The 19,133-nt window shown below is 39.6% G+C and overlaps 1 protein-coding gene across 3 annotated transcripts in view; it reads left to right on the plus strand.

Annotated features, from left to right (window-relative positions):
• Positions 1-3,860: 3,860 nt before the first annotated feature.
• The window catches only part of SCAF11 (SR-related CTD associated factor 11), a 73,637-nt gene continuing 58,364 nt past the window's right edge, over positions 3,861-19,133 (plus strand). For all 3 annotated transcript variants that reach the window (XM_054591202.1, XM_054591200.1, XM_054591201.1), the window contains exon 1: positions 3,861-4,095. The gene's annotated coding sequence lies outside the window, so the exon portion shown is untranslated. The remainder of the gene's footprint in view (positions 4,096-19,133) is intronic.

A 19,133-nucleotide genomic window follows, 5' to 3' on the forward strand; every position in this document is an offset into this window, starting at 1 on the left:
CTGTCCAAATAGATGGGGGCTATCCCAGAACCCCTGTGGGAGCGAGGTCCAAGCGAGTTGTTTTGAGTGTTGAGTATCAGGATCAGTCCAGGTGAAAGCAAAAATGTCCTGTGACTCTTGTGAAAGAGGGATTGAAAAGGTGTCCTTGGGGACAAGGACAGTGAATACCTGTGTATTAGCAGGGATGGTGCTAGGTAAGGTGCAGGGCTTAGGGACAACGGGATGGCGGGGGATGACTGCCTTTCATGACTCAGAGATCCTGTGCTAGTAGACAGGAGCCGTCTGGTTTCCTGACGAAGAGAACAGAAGTGTTGTAAGGAGCACTGGTGGGTTTTGGTAAGCCTGAGGGAGACAAAGGGCCCAAAACCTCCGGAAGAGCAGCGTAAGGGGCTCTGGTATTGATTCAGAAATCAATTAGCTTATCTGCAACAGAGAGTTACCTGAGACTGGGCCAGTCTGATGGCACCAAGTGGTGCCTGGTCCAATGCCAGGGCCCATCAGTCCTATGTCTGGAGGAGGCCAAGGAGGTCTGTGGGTATGGAGGGAGCCCCTCTAGGAGTGCCTGCTCGTTTTGGAAGGGGAGTTCGATTTCCTCCCCTGAGGAGAGGGCAACCCTTCTTCCAGGGCCCCGACTTTTTGCAACATGGGCACAGTTCCAGCAGCTGCCGCTTTTTCTTAGGGCTCTCTTTGCTCCAGTGACCCTTCTGTCCACAGTTGAAGCAGGTTTGGGGCCCTGGTGCCACCGATGATGGTCCTTGCTGATGCGTCGAGGCCTCAGGTAAGTCCCTCCTGGTAGAGCCCCCTCAATTGCTGAGGCCACCATTTGAAAAACCTCTTTTTGCACCTGGGATTGTCATCGATCACACCCCTTTTTTTCTTTTGTCTATCCTCATCGTGACTGTTAAAGACTTTGAAAGCCAGATTAACTAGTTCTGATTGCGGGGTCTGAGGGCCCTTTTCTAGCTTTATGAGTTTGCACCAAAAGTCCGGGGCTGACTGGGAGATGAAGTGCATCCCTAGGATAGACTGGCCCTCCCTAGAATCAGGGTCTAGGTTAGTGTAGAGGTGAAAAGGCTCCGAGAGCCTAGAGAGGAAAATAGCAGGATTCCCACCTGGCCCTTGAGTGATTTCCTTAACCTTGCTGTAATTAACAGGCTTAATAGTGGCCTGCTTCATTCCCTCTTCCCTCTATGAGGCAGGAGAGCATGCGGTTCCATTTTCTGCAGTTAGGGGACTTCAGTAGTCTCAAGTGGGGTCCTTGTCAGAGACGGTTGTGGCCCCAGAGGCCTAAGTATTAGGCTGTCTCTGATTTAGGTCATCCCTGTTCTCCTGTGTTTTGGCCAAATATGGCCTCTCTCTCCCGAATTGGTACATGTAGAAAGGATAATATGTATATCTCTCCAGGAGCGGTCATAGGAGAGAGTGAGATATTCAAACTCCTTTGTAAATTTACCTGGATTTGCTGAAAAACTGCCAAGTATGACTTCAATTTGGGAGAGGTCTATACTGAAAAGGGAGCCTGGGCCTGAATAATGCCCACAGATCCAGCAACCTCAGGGTGAGGGAACTGGGTCCCAGGCTTAGGAGGTTCCTGGAAGAGAGAGCCTGAATGAGTATGGCCTGGAGAAACCCAATCTTCAGGGGGCAGAGAGAGAGGTACGGGAAGTAGGGAGAGGAGATGGAATAAGTGCTGAAGAGTCACGTGATGGGGGATATGGAGGAGGAGGTGCAGAGAGGGGGAGATTGTCTGAATCCTGGGAAGACAGAGGAGGAAGGGAAGTAGGTATAAGTAAGAATGAGTGACAGGAAGTGCGGAGATCAGGATGGAAAGAGAGTTTGAAAAAAGCCTGAATGTAAGGAACCTCAGAACATTTCTCAGAGCAATGACAGTACAGGTCAGTTGGAGGATGGTATAGTTAGGACATCCGTTCATGGGCTAAACTTCCTGGTCACTGAGTTTGTATCAAGGCCAGGCTGTGCTTTAATAGAAAACCAAGCACTTGGGCCTGAGGTCAGTAAGTCCCAGAGCCTTCAAGTTCTTAAGCAGACATCCCAATGGGGAGTCATTGGGTGGGGCCGACTGAGTATTGCCCATGGTGAGAACTAGAAAAAGAAAAGGGGCCTTGGCCGGGTGGCTCCCCTGGTTGGAACATTGCCCCGTGCATCAAAAGAAAAGGGAAGGATGTCTTGGAGACAAGGAAACCAAGGTGGGGGAAGTTTGAGAAGGGTATGCCCAACTCAAACGACCTACAGATCTGCGGCCAGAGCTGGGCATCCTCAAGCCTCAAGGCAGACCAAACATGAGATTCTGCCTCAGAGCTTGGTGTCCCTGGGCCGGGAGAACAGACTGAACCAGTACAGAGATGGCTGGAGGTGTCCCAGCAAAAACCTTGCAAAAGTGATACATCCAGTACTGGGGTTTACGACGAGACAAGGGGATAAGCTATCATTCTCAGTAGGATGTTTTCATCCCGAGAGTCAGACTTACCGATTGCTGGCCATGAAGATGGGTGAGGAGGAGGCTGTCCGCAGAGTCTGGAGAGATGGAGGATTAGAATCCTCTCTCTGAACCTCACAGAAAGAGGGTTAGGGGGTTAGTGCAGGTCAAGCTTCTACTGCTCACTGTTCCCCTAGTCACAAGTCTTAGGAGGCTGGAGGGAGAAATAGAGAACATCTCTATATGGGCCACCAAAATGTGAGGGTGGTCAGTGATGCAAGCCGTGAAAGAATTCACAGAGAAGAAAGTGTAGGAAAAAAAGTTATTATTCATTCTCCAAGAAAGGAGAGGGGCATGGTGTGGAGTGAGAAATCAGCATGGACAGGTGGGGGCTTTGAACTTTTATTGGATTAAAAAAGCATAGGGGGCGTTGTTGTGTGGCCCTTGGGCTGTTGGGGTGTTGTAACATGAGACTGTAGTTTGTTCTAATGTTATCTTCTGCCTGGGGCTGTAGGGAGCCATTAGAGCTGTTCTTGTTTTCCAGTAATTTCCAGTCCTGGAGACACAAGTGCAGAAGAGTAAAATGACAAGAATGTTTAACACGGTCATAGGCCTGCTAGGCAAATTGTGCCAAGGTAGCAAATGGGAGCTGACTGTCCTTTCAAGCCCTTATGTGTGGGGGAGGGGAAGAAATTGACAGGGGTACACAGGTTCCCTGTCTGCAGGCTCTGACAAAGTATTGAATTAATAATTATATGTTATTATCTAACTCCACTCTGGAATCTTTTAAATGCCCACCAGGAAGGAAGAACGATGTAGGCTCACAAGGTATAGACACGTATTTCAGATAAGAAACGCTGCTGGGTGAAAACTCAACCCATCCGCAAACAACATCTTAACACTCTTTTAATAAATTACCATAAAAATAGGATAGCAAATGTCGCGCAAACCCCCTCCTATCCAAGTCCCCAAGAGCCTCCTGCATTGTCTCCAATTGCTTATTGGAACCTCTGAAGCAGCGCCTACTCCTCAACTCCACGCAAGGCGCATGAGCACTACGCCAAAGGGGCGGGCGGGGGGAGGAGGGCTACCCGGAGAATGTTTCCCAGAAGTCCTCGCCACTGGTTGCCTTTCTCCCTCCCGCTCCTCCCACCCACAGGCGTGACGTGACTCCGCCTGCCACGTTCCTGTGTCGTAAAGGGTGGTTTGCCCGCGCCCCCCAGCGGTCCGGTCTAGCTCTGCAGCGGTACACTGGCTCATTGCAAGCGAGTAAGGGGAGTGCGCAGGGTGCAGCAGCCACCACCGTTGTGGCTGCCTCTAGCGTATAGGCTAGAGGCGGTGCCGCCGAGAGAGTGGAGGGAGGGGGAGAGAGAACTCGAGGGGAGGGAGGAGGCCCGAGGGGAGGGAGGAGGCCAGACAAGGCGGGGGGAGGGGGAGCAGCAGTGGCGCAAGCCGCGCGGAGCAGCATAGCCCGGTCCGTTCCCTTCACTGCCGCCGCCTCCCGACCCCAGACGGCAGAGCTGGCGCCCCGGCGGTCCCTGGAACACCTCAAAGCGGACGAAGGAGTCCATGTTGGGGAACTTGGCGGTGGCGTGACGGGGACCTAGGGACTTGCAGTGGGGCCGCCGCTGGAGCAAGCGCCTCGACCTCGGCCTGAGGTAAACACGGGCCGACCTCAGGGGTGGATGGGCTCGCGCAGCTGTCGGGATGAGGTGGCGGAGGGGTGGTTCCAGGTTGGCGACAGGAGGGCAGACAAAGTTTCGGAATCTTGCGCGGCCCAGGCGACGTCCGGCGCTTGGAGGAAAGTTGGAACTGCTTCTCGAGGCGGGGAAAGCAGCGGCGGGAAGGTCTCTTCTACTCGGCCACGGAGGCCCCGCTCAGGCCGCTGCCGCCTCACTGTCGGCACCCTGTCCCATTTCCTCCTTGTGGCCTACCCGCCTCTGCCGGCAAAGCCTGTCGCCGCCCGGTTGCGGGATGGGGGCTGGGGGGGTGCTCAGGAAGGAGACTCCAGGACTGAGTCCCCACACATACAGCCCCCTCCCTGCAGTGGAAACGTGACCTGCTGGGCTTCCGGGAGCTCCCCAACCCTTGAGTCCGCTTTATCGGGGAGACTTTGCTTTTTCAGTTGCGTCCGAGCCCGCCTGTGAAACCAAACTTTACTACGTCGTGACCTCTTACAGCGCAGGAATGGGGAACAGCCAGCGCTTTGCTTCTAAACATCAGCGTTGACCTCTTGCCCTGGATTTCAGGCTGTTCTCCCACTCCCAAAGTTTAAACCCGTTTCCTGGACTGACAACAAAAGGGCCAGTAGATCTAAACTTAGCTTAATCAGTCCCCTCCTCCTCAGACAGAGGGATTTTGAACCATTAGAGACATTCAGATAGCTGGCGGGCTTGTCATCTACATACATTTTGAAAACTTCTGTTAAAAGTAAACGCCTGATTGAGAGCGGTTGCTTAAACCATTCGTTGATTGAAATGTTGCGTTTTAAAATACCCCCAGTGTATTTCTGTTCCGTATTTTATACAGTGTCTACGAGTTAAGCATTTTTCATTCATTTTGGATTACATTTTACCTAACATCTTTATTGTACTACCAGTGAACTGAGATATTTAAGCACAAATGATCGAAAAGTTTTTAATATAATGCTTTAGCTAGTAGGTGCTTATCTTAAATTTTCTCAGTTTGTGAATTTTCGCTGAATATTAGGAAAACATTAAAATGTATTGTAAAAGAAAAGTTAATTGATGCAAAAGACTACTTAGGTTGGTAGCAGAATTTTGAGAGCAAAACATTTTTTTGAAAAGATTTTATTTACTTTTAGAGAGAAGGGAAAGGAGGAAGAAAGAGGGGGAGAAATATCAATGTGTAGACCTCTCGCAGGTCTCCTACTGGGAACCTGGCCTGCAACCCAGGCATGTGCTCTGACTAGGAATCGAACCGGCACTCTTTTGGTTTGCAGGCCAGTGATCAATCTCTGAACCACTCTAGTCAGGGCAAGGGCAAAACATTCTTAACAACAGGTGGTTTTTGTATTATACTCGTAATTGTATTAAAATTTTGATATGTAATCAAATTTCTTTCCAGACTATTGCATTCTCTTGTTTCTTCCGCGTTTGGCTTCATCATCTCACTTCTTTGCTGTTGGTTTAGAGCTGCAGCAGAACATTTGTTGGACTTCTGTTGTTTTAACTTATTGGGCAGAAGAAATGAAACTTTGAAGTTATCTTTGGATTTTTTAATTTTATACTATCATATCAAAGATAACCTGAGTTTTCTTTGTATCATTTTTATGTACTGTGAGGGGTTTTTTGGTTTTTTTTTTTTGTTTTTTTTTTAAAATTAGCAATTCCTACTGTTGCTACACTTTTTCACTCTATTTTTTTTGGTGCTTGCAAGTATACTGGTCACTCTATTTTACATTCAAATAGTGACCTTTCTGCCTGGGAATTTGAATACATTTTAAGATTTAGTCCGGCAAGATTTGGGTGTTTGTTTACTCTCGGTGAAATCATGCTGTGAAGACATTCTTCAGTATGTCAAGGCGGAAGAAAACTGTAGAATAAAAAAAAAATTGTAAATATGTTGCCTGAAATGTGTGGGCGAAAAAGTTTAAGGGGAATTTTTTTGTGTGTGTCTTTCAGTGGTGGTAATGAGGTGCATGGTTTAAAACTGAATGAAACTCTTCAGGGGTCACTGACTTCCCCATCATTCTTTGGGCACTAAGCAGTGCTTAGGCAATTTTCTTGAAAAGCTGTGCTGGTGATTAGCAGAGACAAGATGAATCAGTGCCATTGCATGATATCGTTGATTCATCATCAGTAGCATCTTTTGGTAATAAATGCTATACTGTGTAATGCTATACTACTCATCAACTGAATACTGAACTTTTTAGATACATCTGTGAAAGTTGTTAAACCTAACTAAAGAGAGTGGCAGGCATAAAAGTAATAAAAAGTCATCCATCCCTAGAATATTCATTGTAACTTTTTTTTAGCAAGCTCTGCCACCCTCACCCTCATCTCTTAGTGATGTAAATTGGATCTTGACTTGTGAAATAAAGAAGCTTAAAACCTGAATTCTTAATTATGTCCTGTGTCCCAAAGAATACCTTACTAGCCTTGCACCTCATCTTGCATCTGAATGGTGATAACTGTTAGTAGCACAGAGTAGAGCCCACAGTTAAAATACCCAGCATCATCTGTTGCTGTTCCCAAAAACTCATCTTTGCATTGTCCTCATAGTATTTTCTTTCTCTTTTTTTTTTCTTATAAGTTGTGGCTTTTTAAATTCCTAGCACTTAGGCACATAAAGTTTTAATATAAAATGTGAAAACACCAACAGCATCTCTCACTTGCAAAATAGCTTCCTAAAAAGTCTCACTAAAAGTCTCACTGACCTTTGTTCACTTACAGTCTTAACAGCCAGGGTGATCCTGTTAAAATTTGTCAGATCATGTCACTTTTCAGTAGGCATCCCTGGTAAAATTCATAGTCCTTAATTATGGTCTACCAGGCTCTCGATGTTTTGAGACTTTTCTTCCTCTCTGACTTTGTTACCTCACAGTTTCTCCAACCACACTGTTCTGCTACTGAGGTTTTCTCTGACTATTATGTATAAAACAGCAAGCAGTCCTTCCACATTTCCTAACCCTTTTAAATCTAGATATTTCTCCATAGCATTTATAATTTTCCAACATACTGTATAATTTACTAACTTAAGTTTATTGTATTTCTTCTTCACTCTAATGCAGGTTCAGTGAGGACATTGTCAGTTTTGGTTACTATTTTGTCTTGAGCAATACCAGACACAAAGCAGGTATACCTGTATTTAATGGATTAACATGCTTTCAGCTGGAAACACTGTAAAAACATTAAAAATCTTTAATTTTTAGAAGGTTTAGAAGGTTTTTGAAGGTTTGAAACTTCTGGCTATGCAAGTCTCAGTTTTTACATAAACTAAATTACTTCTATCCATGCATTATGTTCAGTGGAAGGGCCCACGTTTTTAGAGGAGAGCATGACAGAATGTGACCTTGAAACAGATTTGTCAGAATATAGAAGGAACTAAGAACATTAGTTTAGAGTGGAGGAGAGGCAGTAAGAGTGGTGTGGGAAAATTAGTGAAGGCTTTGCTGGAGTAGTCCAGAAGAGATGAGAATAGCTTGAATTAGGATGAGAAATGTCAAGATGGGCAACAGTGAATGGATTTCTGATAAGTAGGCCTCAGTTCACAGACTGAAGGTGAAGGAGAGAAAACTTTCAAAGATGACTTCTGAGTTAAACAATTGGGTTGATGATGGTACCAAATAAAAACCATGGTCCTTTTGATTCTGTCGTTGGAAGTTCCATACTTTGGAACTTCCAGGCGGAAATGTCTGTAGGCAATTAGATATATGGTTCTAAAATTCAGGAGAGAGGTATGTTATGGAAATAGAAAACTGGAGTCATTTATGTAGGTAATTGAAACTAGATGGAATTGCCTGGGGAAGGGAATATTACTTGGAAAAAAGAGATGCTAGAATGGAATCATAATGGTCTCTAACTTTTTTTTTAAGTCTGCTGGAGGAATATGAGCTCCCAAAGAATACTCTGAAAGTCAGAAGTAGGAGATGAGTCAGGCATTACAGAAAGCAGGGGATAGTGCATAGGCATATCTTATTTTATTGTGCTTTGCTTTATTGTGCTTCAGAGATGTTTCTTACAAATTGAAGGAAAAACCCTCCACCAGCAAAAAGATTACAGCTTGATTTATTGATGTGGTCTGGAACCAGACCCCCAGTATCTCTGAAGTATGTCCATATTTCAAGGGGAGAGTAGTCAATAGGGTCAGTATTGATGAAAGTTGATTAAGGTAAGAGCTAAATTTCATTGAATTTAACAATATTGAACTCCTTGGCCTTTTGAATAAGCAGAAGAGGAAGATGAACAAATTATCCACCCATGTTACAGAAGAGAACTAATCTTTATCAGATATTTATTGTGTGCCAAACATTCTCTTCTAGACATTTTACATATATTTTTATTTGATTTCTTTCAGCAGCCTTGACTTCCTAAGAATCAGTACTGAAGTCCATATGACTCTTTGGCCTTTAGTTAGTCAACATATCATTTGACCTCCCAAACTCCTTATCAGTGTAGTAGACCTTTCTGTGAAGTTGGAAGTGTCCTGTATCTATACTGCCTAATACAGTAGCTGACAGCAACAGGTGGCTTTTGAACACTTGAAGCATGTCCAGTGCAACCAGAAGAGTGGTAACTGTTTTGGACAGTGTAGATGTAGATAAAAAGTCATTAAGAATCCTATATATAATGAAGTAGTCTTATACAGTAGTTCTCCCTTATCTGAGGTTTACCTTTCTGTGGTTTAAGTTACCTCTAGTCAAATCTGTTCCAAATATATTAAGTGGAAAAATTCTGGAAGGAAACGATTTGAAAGTTTTAAATCTCTTGTCATCCCTCTCTGTCCTGCATAGGACATCACGCTAGCATATTCACCTTTTTTGCTACCAGTGGTTAGTCACTTAGTAGCTGTCTTAATTATAAGATCAATCAAAGTATATCACAGTGCTTGTGTTCAAGTTACCCTTATTTTACTTAATGACGCAAAAAGCAAGAGTAGCAATTCAGCAACCAGCAATTCAGATATGACAAAAAGACGTCATAAAGTGCTTTTTTTAAGTAAAAATGTGAAAGTTCTAGACTAACAATAGTGAGGAAAAAAATTCAGTAAGGAAAGAAAAAATTGTATGCTAAAGTTGCTGTGGTCTACAGTAAGAACAAATCTATCTTTAAGTTGTGAGGAAGGAAAAAAATTCACGCTATTTTGCTGAGAGAGACCAGGTAACTTTTATTGCAGTATATTGTTTTATTTTATTAGCAGTTACTGTTATTCTCCAACTGTGCCTAATGTATAAATTAAGCTTTATCATAGGAATGTGTGTATAGGAAAAAACAGTATACAAAGGTCTTTCTCGAAAAAGTCCAGGCATTGTTAATATGAGAACAGTTTGCATGACATTGATGTAACCTGGCGGTCAAGAACAGTGGGCTGGAATACGTATGCATGAACAAGGACTACTTCACTGTACTACTCAATGGGGGCAGTAGACGCTGTGATTGGAGCATGTGTACTGTGTGGCCATTGCATTCAAAATGACAGAGCAAGTGGAGCAATGAGTCTGCATCAGATTTTCCGTTAAGCTTGAACATTCCTTTGCAGAAACCATTCAGGTGATTCAGGAGACTGCAGCTATGGGCAATGGGTGATTGGCAGTTTCATCACGACAATGCGCCTGCTCATCCATCACTTCTTGTGTAAACTTTTTTTGCAAAACATCAAATCGCCCTGGTGACTCAGTCCTCTTTCACCCCAGATTTGGCGTACTGTGAGTTCTGGCTCCTCTTAAAGTCAAAATCACCTTTGCAAGGGAAGAGATTTCAGACTGTCACTTAGATTCAGGAAAATACAATGGGGCAGCTAATGGCAGTTGGGGTAACTGTGTGAGGTCCCAAGGTGCCTACTTTGAAGAGGACTGAGGTGTCATTGTCCTATGTACAATGTTTCTTGTATCTTGTGTCATCTTCAATAACTGTGTCTATTTTTCATATTATATGGCTGGATGTCTTTTTGACAGACCACGTATATAGGGTTCCATGCTATTCATCTCAGGCATCCACTGGTAATCTTAGAACATATCCTCTGTGGATAAGCAGGAAATACTATAAAACAAGAAGAGGTGGAAACACACATTCTTCACTTGAAAGGAGTATTGTTTTGCTTATATGCTAGTTTTAGGTGCTGTAAGTGAATATCATAGGTAATCATTTTCTTTTAAGTGAATATTATAGATAATATTTTTCCTTTTTAAAAAATAATCTCAAACTTTCAGAAAAGTTCCAAGTACAATACAGAGAACTTTTTCCCCTGAGTCATTTGAGAGTAAATTCCAGACATCATCCTGCGTAAGTTCCAAGTATAAGTATAAAGAACTGCCCCTTTTAACAATTTGAGAGTAAGTTGCAGATGCATTTGGACAAGGACTTTCTGTTGCATAAAGTTTACCAAAATCAGGAAATTAACATTGTTGTATTATTACCACCTCACTCTCAGGCTTCATTCAAGTTTTGCCAGTTTCCACAGTAATTTCCTTTGTAACAAAAGGATCTAGTTCAGAATTTTGTGTTGCTTTTAATTGTAATGTCTTTTTATACTCTTTCAACGTAGGACAATCCCTAAGTGTTTTTTTTTTTTTTTTATTTTCCTTACTTTGAAACTAGAGAATATTAGAGGTTAGTTTTGTTGTAAAATGTCTCTCAGTTTGGATTTGCCTTATATTTCCTTATGGTTGAATTCAGATTGTACGTTTTTGTCAGAAGTGTCGCAATAATGACACTGTCTTCTCATTGCATCCTATCAGGACTGAGTCACCAGGGCGATTGGATGTTTTGCAAAAAAAGTTTACATGAGAAGTGATGGATGAGCAGGTGCATTGTCGTGATGAAATGATATAATTTCTCTCTCATTGCAGATATGCACTTTGATCACTTGATTAAGGTGAAGTCTCACAAGCTTCTTTACTATAAAGGTTTCTTTTTTTCCTCTTAGTAATTAATTAGGATAGGGAAGTATTTTGAGACTTTAAATAACCCAGTCCTTGTCAAACTTTTCATTCTCAGATTCTCAGCTTTCACCAGTGAAAGCCCTTTCAAGGTAGTTTCTGTGTTCTTTTGATTTGTTTTGAGCACTTCCTTACTTTTTGACTCAAGAAAATGTTCCAGGTTCAGCTGTACTTTCCCTACCACTATGCTAGAATAAACCATTTCTCCAAGGAAATGGGTTTCTTTGTTCTTTTCTTGTGGAGAAAGTTTTTTAGGAACCAAAATTTGGGTGCTGTATTCATTTATGCATCTGTGTATAGAAAACCATGAGTCAGTACCAGTTTCAATCCACAGTGTTTACAGTTTTCTCCCCTTCCAAATTTATAACTCCCTTCTCTTACAAGGAGAAACCTGATTCCCGTTATCCTTCATTTATCAATATTTACTTATATGATCAATCCTCTATATATACCTGTTTTCCATTGCCACTGCTGCTCCCTCCCCTGTTGCATAACATTTTCACTCTACTTATGTCTGACACTTTGTGCCAGGATGCATGTCTCACTCCACACTTCTCATACCTCATACTAAGGACCTCACCTTTCTGCTCCAGTTCCAGTGTCTCATGTTAGGCTCCCTCACCATCCTTATTATGATATTTTGCTCACCAACTTGAGCTCTAACACTTCCAGGCAGAATAGCAGCGTACAGACTTTTTTTTTTTTTTTTTTTTAAAGATTATACTAACTTGTTTCTTATAAAAGGTATTACACCAAAATTTTTAGTGAAAATTGGTGATAAAATGTTTTCAACTTTTTAAATTTAAACCTTCTTGAGACTCACATTTCTATTAGTGATAAGACTAATCTTCTTCCTTATTCTCACTTTCATTCTTAGAGTTCTCAATGTGCTTCTAGGGGAGTCTTTTTTATATAATTTTGACAATAAATTTATTGTCAATAAAATAAAAATTGACTTTTTCTGTATATAGGCTTTGGAGGCAATCAGACCTGGCTTTGAATTTTTGTTGTTCCATATACTGATTATCACCTTGTATAGGTGACTTAATCAGTGTTCCAATTTTTTCAACTATTTTAACTTCGTAGCATTTACTTAACTAAATCCAGTGGTAATTTTAGCTAACTCTATTCCTGTGTTTCATATCCTTAAGTTAGTTCCATTTGTGAGTGATTTTCAAGCCTTTTTAATGTAATGTTCTGGTGTTCAATGTTGGTGGTGATACAGTTTTTGATATATACGTTGGGGATTAAATGTGCAAAGACATGCCAGAGTATTTAGTCATTGCCTGATAAAATATAGGCACTCTCCCTACCCATAATCCTGTGCTTCAGGTTTGCTGATTTTCTGTGTTCATTAGGTCTGGGGATGAAACATGGTCTTTGCTCTTGGGAAGCTTTAGTCCTCATCAGGCCTTCTGTATTGCTCCCTAGTGTTCTCCTAACTTGTTTTCTGTACTTTCCTCTCTTCCCTCATATTGTGTTGCTGCATTATCTTAAAAACCCCCAGTTTAAACATCTTGAGGACCATTCTCAAAATACATAAATCAGTGAGAGAGGGCCTTTTCCTTAGTGATTCTCTGCTTTTTGCAAAAAAGAATTTAAGTCCTACCTTGGACTTAAAGTTTCTTTACATTTGGGCTTATAATTATGTCTTTGGCCTTATTTCTTATTGCTGTCCCAAATGAATTCATTTGGACTAAATTAATACTGAAAAATGCTTGTACCTCATATTTGGCACCAAGCATATGCTGTCGTATTCTTTGTATTATGTATTCTATTTCTCCAACTCTACTTTGTGCACCAGGAAGGGCTACAGTATCTTAATATGTCTTTGTATTCCAATGCCAGGCTCAGTATCCTGACCACAGTAGTAGGTTAGCATCTTAAAGTAAACACAAAGAGAAATATAAACATTAAAGAGAGCAGCTGCAGCAACACTGTTTTGAATGCTGTTTTCAGTGAAACAGTTTATAAATGATATATGATCTGTTAACATAAGTATAATTGTAACACTATTTTGTGTGCCTAGATGGCCTGTCAAGACAATTGTTTCTTTAACTACTGTTCTAATGGGGAGTAAAATATTAATAACTTAAAAAATTTGTAAGCTGTCATTCATTCAAAACTTTGTCATAGAAAGCTTTCAGATAGTAACACCTTTAATGCATTAGGCCATATTTCTTTAGGAACTATTGTTCATGTCCAGTTACTTAGATACCAGTATATGAGTAGTATGAGGGAGATACATGAAACAAAATAATTTTAATTGTTTCAAAAACTGCTGCAAAACTAGATAAAACTGAAATTGAAGGCAGAGAAATAAATACAATCAAGCCCTTAAGAGAAGCTTAAAATATATTTTATGTTAATATAGCTACTCTAGCTTTGATCATTTTTTGCATGGCATACCTTTACCATACTTTAATTTTAACCTATCCATGTCTTTATATTTAAAGTGAGTTTCTTGTAGACAACATGTAATTCAGTCTTTTTAAAAATCCAATCTGGCAATTTCTCTTTTAATTGCTGCTATAGAGATTATAATACATATACCTAATCATTCAGTGTACCTAATATTTACCACTTGAAGTAAAGGTAGAAGCCCTACAACTCCCCCTAGTATAGTTGTTGCATGTACTACATACACATGCAATGAAAACCCCATCTACAATTATGTAATCTTTGTTTTCAGTAATCATACATTTTTAAAAGAACTTAAGAGGAGAACGATAGTCTCATATATACCTGGCAGTTTACTATTTTTCTTGTTCTTTGTTAATGGTATTTCAAATTTCTCACTGGTATCATTTCTCTTTCCTTTAGCGTATCTTTTAAAGTGGCCCCAATGATAAATTCTTTGTTTTTCTTAACTGGAAATGTCTTTTCCACTTTTACTTCTGATGGATTGCTTCATGGGATATAGAATTCTGAATTAACAGTTACTTAACTCTAAAGATGTCCTGCTGTCTTTTTGGATTCCATTGTTTCTGATGAGAAGTTTTTAGTAATTTGAATCGTTAATTTCCCGTGTGATGTGTTTCACTGTCTACATTAAAGATTTTTTCTTTATCTTTGCTTTTCTGCAATTGATTATGATTTGGTAGTGCTGACCTTTGTGAATTTTTGAATTGTGCCTTTCACCAAGTTTGTGGAAGATTTTGGGGCCATATTTCTTCAAAAAATTTTTTTGTACTAGTCTCTTTTCCTTTTTCTGGAACTCAAATGACATGTATAACATGTATAGAACTTTGGATTTTGTCCACAGGACCCTGAGACTTTTCATTTTCTTTCAGTCATTTATTTCTCTGTTCTTCAAATTAGATCACTTCTACTGATGTATATTCACATTCACTGACTCTTTCCTTTGTATTTGTATTCCGTTATTGAGACCTTATTTTAGACATGGTATTTTTCAGTTCTAAAATTTCCATTTGTTTCTTTTTTTCTAGTCAGTGTTTTCTGCTGAGAATTGTTGGCTTTCCATTCTTTGCAGAAGTGTTCATTTTTTCCTGCATGGGGGGGGGGGAGAGAGAGAGAGAGAGAGAGAGACAGACAGACAGACAGACAGACAGAGAGAAGTGTAGAACCATGCCTCACAAATAAAATGTGCTGAGTATATATTGCCTATGGTTGTTAAACATAAATCATTCATTCAGAACTGTTTATTAGGCACTCATTTGAAGACATTGGTGATAGATCCTGGTGATATAGTGACCACGGCAGAAAACAGCTTAATAACTTTGCAGTCATATGAATCAGTAAGAGTCTTACCACTAATAATTGTATGAATACTTCTAATATCTAGTGACTTGAATTAAGAGTTTTTTTTTCTGGCAAAGAGGTACTTACCACTGGCTTTGTGACTTTGGATAAGTCACTTAATTGCATTATATGTAAAATGGAAGTAATCTCACAAAATAGTGTAAGAGCTAAATTATAGAACATATTACCTGTCAAAAGTAATAGCTAAAAATAATATGAAAAGCATAATCAAAACTTATCTCTTGGGATGTTCAAAGCATTTTTAATAAGATTACATGTAGGAGAGAATCCCAGTATCTGTCCATGCCTCATGCTAATGTGGAAGAATGTTTTGTTTTTTTAAAAATGGTTTCATATTATGTAATAACGTATTTCCAGGTTAGAATATATAGTAGTGTTTCATAGGGGTAGGATTGTGAAATGCCTCTTTAAATTGTGAAGTATTCATTTGAGAACACATTGGTTACATATTTATGTAACAAAATTGTACTTATCTCTAGCTGAGATAACTACCTAGAATGAGTTTAAGAAATTCAGAAAATACACATAGCTAGAGTAAACAGTAGGAGCTATTTTTAATATATAGCACAATTGCTTTTTATTTTCAATATTAGTTTTGTTATAGCAGCTTGTACCAATTTAGAAGGGATTAGTACCAGGAAAGTGACATTTCTTGAGGTACCAGTCAGAGTGCCATTTAGCATCTGCACAAAAAAGACTAATTTCTAGAGTTGAAACTCTGTAATGTAAGGTTTTTAAATCTTGTTTAAACAGAACAGCAGTATTTCAGAACGAATGTTTCAAACACTCATCTTTTTTCTCTGTTGCCATAGATGAAATCTGTTTCCATTTCTCTGTAACAAGCATTTGCATGTGGCCATTTATTGTCACTAATTCCTCTCCTTTAATACTTAGGATTTGTTTGTTTATTTGCAAGTGTTTCCTGCGTCTTGCCTGATTTCCCCATCTTCTTTTAGGGAGGTTGGTAGACAAACATTGCCATTTCAGTTCGTGAGTCTTGCCAAGGTAGACCAAGGTGAAATTAAAGACGTAGATGACAGTTTTTCTGTTTTGGGTTAGAAGTAAAGGATAAAAAAAACACTAGTTCTTCCTCTACGTCCGTACTTCCATCCAGGATGCTTTTCTTCTCTTGGCTATTCTTCCCAGATAGAATACAGGGCTGCTGATCCCAAGGTAAGATGAATCTCTTAACATCTCACTGTCCTTTTGCCTTTAGTTTCTAATAGGCATAGGCATAATCTTCTAAATGTAAACTTTACATTTCCACACTTGTAACTCTTCTCTTTCAAGTGACCTGCAATAGGCTCTGAGGAATTGCTGATGTAAAGAAACCAAAACAGAAAAAAAAGGTAAGAGCTTTAGGTTTGCCTCTTTATCATTTAAATTAGATATGTCATAGAACTTTAGTAAATGGAGATATGAATCTCAAGGACAAACGAAGATGATGTAATCAGCTCTTCCTGTTCCCTTCTCCATACCTTAAGCAGGAGTGAGGTTATTAGAGAAGAATTGCATAAATGTATTGAAATTTTGGAGGACATATGCTGGTCTATAATTGTTTCTCATTTGGAGTAATAATAGAACCCTGTCATATGATTTCTTTATCAAACTCTTTATGGTAATGTTCAGGAGCATTAAAGGTGCCTGTTTTTCTTTTTTAAATTACGTATTTCATTGTAGGTATGCTCTTCTCATAGAACGGACAACTGTTACATAAGTGTGTAACCCAAATGGGAGCCAACTTCAGTACCTGTCTTCCCCCAAGCAGTGAAAAGCTGGCCAGCTCATTACCATTTCTATAGTCTTGGAACTGACTATTTCTACAACTCTGGCTTAGAACCTAGTGGGGAGGTGAAATTGTGCCTGTTGCTTTTATTCTCTGTCTCCACAGGCTATTGGTATGTATTGTCTGTCAGACCTTTTAGTGCTATAGAAGCGCAGGAACCAGAGATAGAAATTTCAAATATCTCCTCTCAATCTCATCTGTGGTGATGTAATTTGGGTGGCCTCTGTGTGCTTGACTATCACCATTGTGTTGGTATACAACCATTGAAAAGGCTGAGACTATGAAATTGTCAATCAAAAAGTACCTTTGTTTGTCCTGGCTTGTGTGGCTCAATTGGTTGGAGCATTGTCCCCTATACCAAAGGGTTGTGGAGTCAATATCCAGTCAGGGCACGTACCCAGTTTGTGGGTTAGATACCTGATCAGGGTGTATGTGAGGAGGCAACCAATTGATGTTTCTCTCTCACCTCTGTGTTTCCCTCTCTTCCTCTCTCTCTAAAAGAAATGAAAAAAAAAAAAGTCTTCAGGTGAGGATTTGCTCTCATATTACTCTTTAGTTTTAAAAATATTTAAACATTTTATTAATGTACTATAAAATTGACCTTCCTGGGGTATGTTGTTCTGTGAATTTTAACATATACAAGTTTGTATTACCACTGCCAGAGTTACGATTTAGAAAGGTTCCATCTTCCCCCCTAAAAAATAACACTCTCACGCTGTCTTTGTAGTCAAACTTTCTCCTATCCCAGGCAACCACTGATAATAGTTCATCACTACAGTTTTAACCTTTTGAGAATGTTATATAAGTGCAGTTGTGTAGTCTGAAACCTTTTGAAACTGGCTTCTTTCGGCATATTCCCTTTATCTGACCTATCTTATCTTATCCTATTTAAGTGCTTAATACTTGTGTTTTTTAATTGACTTGCATTTCATTGGTTCGGAGTTTCTGGCTGAGGGATTGATACATTGGTTCTCTTTGCAGAATGTGGGGGATTTTTCTGGGAATATATATGCACAAATATGATCACCTTGACTTAATTCTGCAAAGGCCCAAAGTCTTATTTGTGTAATTTTTCAAGTCTACATCACTGATATATTGTAAAAGGATGTAACTCTGGAATAGCCAGGTGGAGAGAGGCATAGGACAACAAAGGTGGGAAGAATTTTGGAGCTTCCATGCTCTCTCCAGGGGTGCACCGCTCTTCCCACATTTCCATGTGTTCACCAGCTCAGAAGCTCTCAGTATATTGTCTTTAAAAATTCATATAAGTTGTTGAGTAAAACATTAGTTCATACTTTTTTATGGCTGAGTGGTATTCTACTATATGGATGAATGTACCATAGGTTAAAAATTTTTTGTTGTTGTTATAGTTGAAGTACAATATTACATTTGTTTCAATTATACAACACAGTGGTTAGACATTTATATAACTTAGGTTGTGATCACCACACTTAAGTCTAGTTAACTGTTTGTCACCATGCAAAGTTATTTTGATATTATTGACTATAATCCCCTGTGCCATACTTTACAACTCTGTGACTTAATTCTGTAACTGGCAGTTTGTATACCATAGTTTATTTTTTTATATGAAATCTAGTATATCAATTTGTTCATTTCTTGTATTATCTTTGGTTTTTGTGTCAGGATAATGCTGGATTCATGAAATGAGTTGGGAAGTATTTATCTTTCATTTTCTGGAAGAGATTGTATTGAATGTGTATTATTTCTTTAAATGTTTAGTAAAATTCAGTAGGGAAATTATCTGGGCCTGGAGATTTCCTTTTTGGAAGACTTAACTATAAATTCAATTTCTTTAAATAGTGTTAGGGCTATTCAGTGCTGTTATACTTAATCAGTCTTGCTAGAGGTTTACATTTTATTGATCTGGTGAAAGAGCTTTTAGTTTCATTGAATTTTCTCTATTTTTCTGATTTCAATTTTCCTGACTTATGCTCTGTTTTCTTCCTTCTGCCTAGTTTGTATCTATTTTGTGTTTTAGTTTCTGAAGGTAGAAGTTCAGATTATTGATTTGAGACCTTTTCTGATAGAAGCTGTATAACGCTATAATACTTACACTGCATCTCACATATTTTAACTATTGGTACATTAGGGTTTAGGTTTACCATTTTATTTTCTGTTCCTTCTGGTTTTGTTCTGTAACCTCTTTCTTTGGGTTATTTGAACAATTTTTAGTGTTCCATTGTAATTTGTCGTGTTTTTTGCCTATATATAACTTTTTAGGGGTTGCTCTAGGGATAATAATATACGTACTTATATTTCATCTTCTTAGAATCAATATTTTACTACTTCAAGTGAAATGATAGAAATCTTTCCACCATATAGGTCCATTTCCCCTCCCCCTTTATGTTATAATTGTCTTGTGCTACATCTGTATCAGAAGCCTCACATTTTCTTTTAATTGCCAGTCATTTTAAAGAATTCCCAAGCAGAATAGTTAATTATATTTACCTAGATATTTACCACTTCTGTTGCTCTTCTATTATTCC

Source organism: Pteronotus mesoamericanus, unplaced genomic scaffold (genome assembly GCF_021234165.1).
Source record: "Pteronotus mesoamericanus isolate MK-2021 breed Mesoamerican mustached bat unplaced genomic scaffold, CSHL_Meso_final scaffold_21, whole genome shotgun sequence".
Lineage (NCBI taxonomy): Eukaryota > Metazoa > Chordata > Mammalia > Chiroptera > Mormoopidae > Pteronotus > Pteronotus mesoamericanus.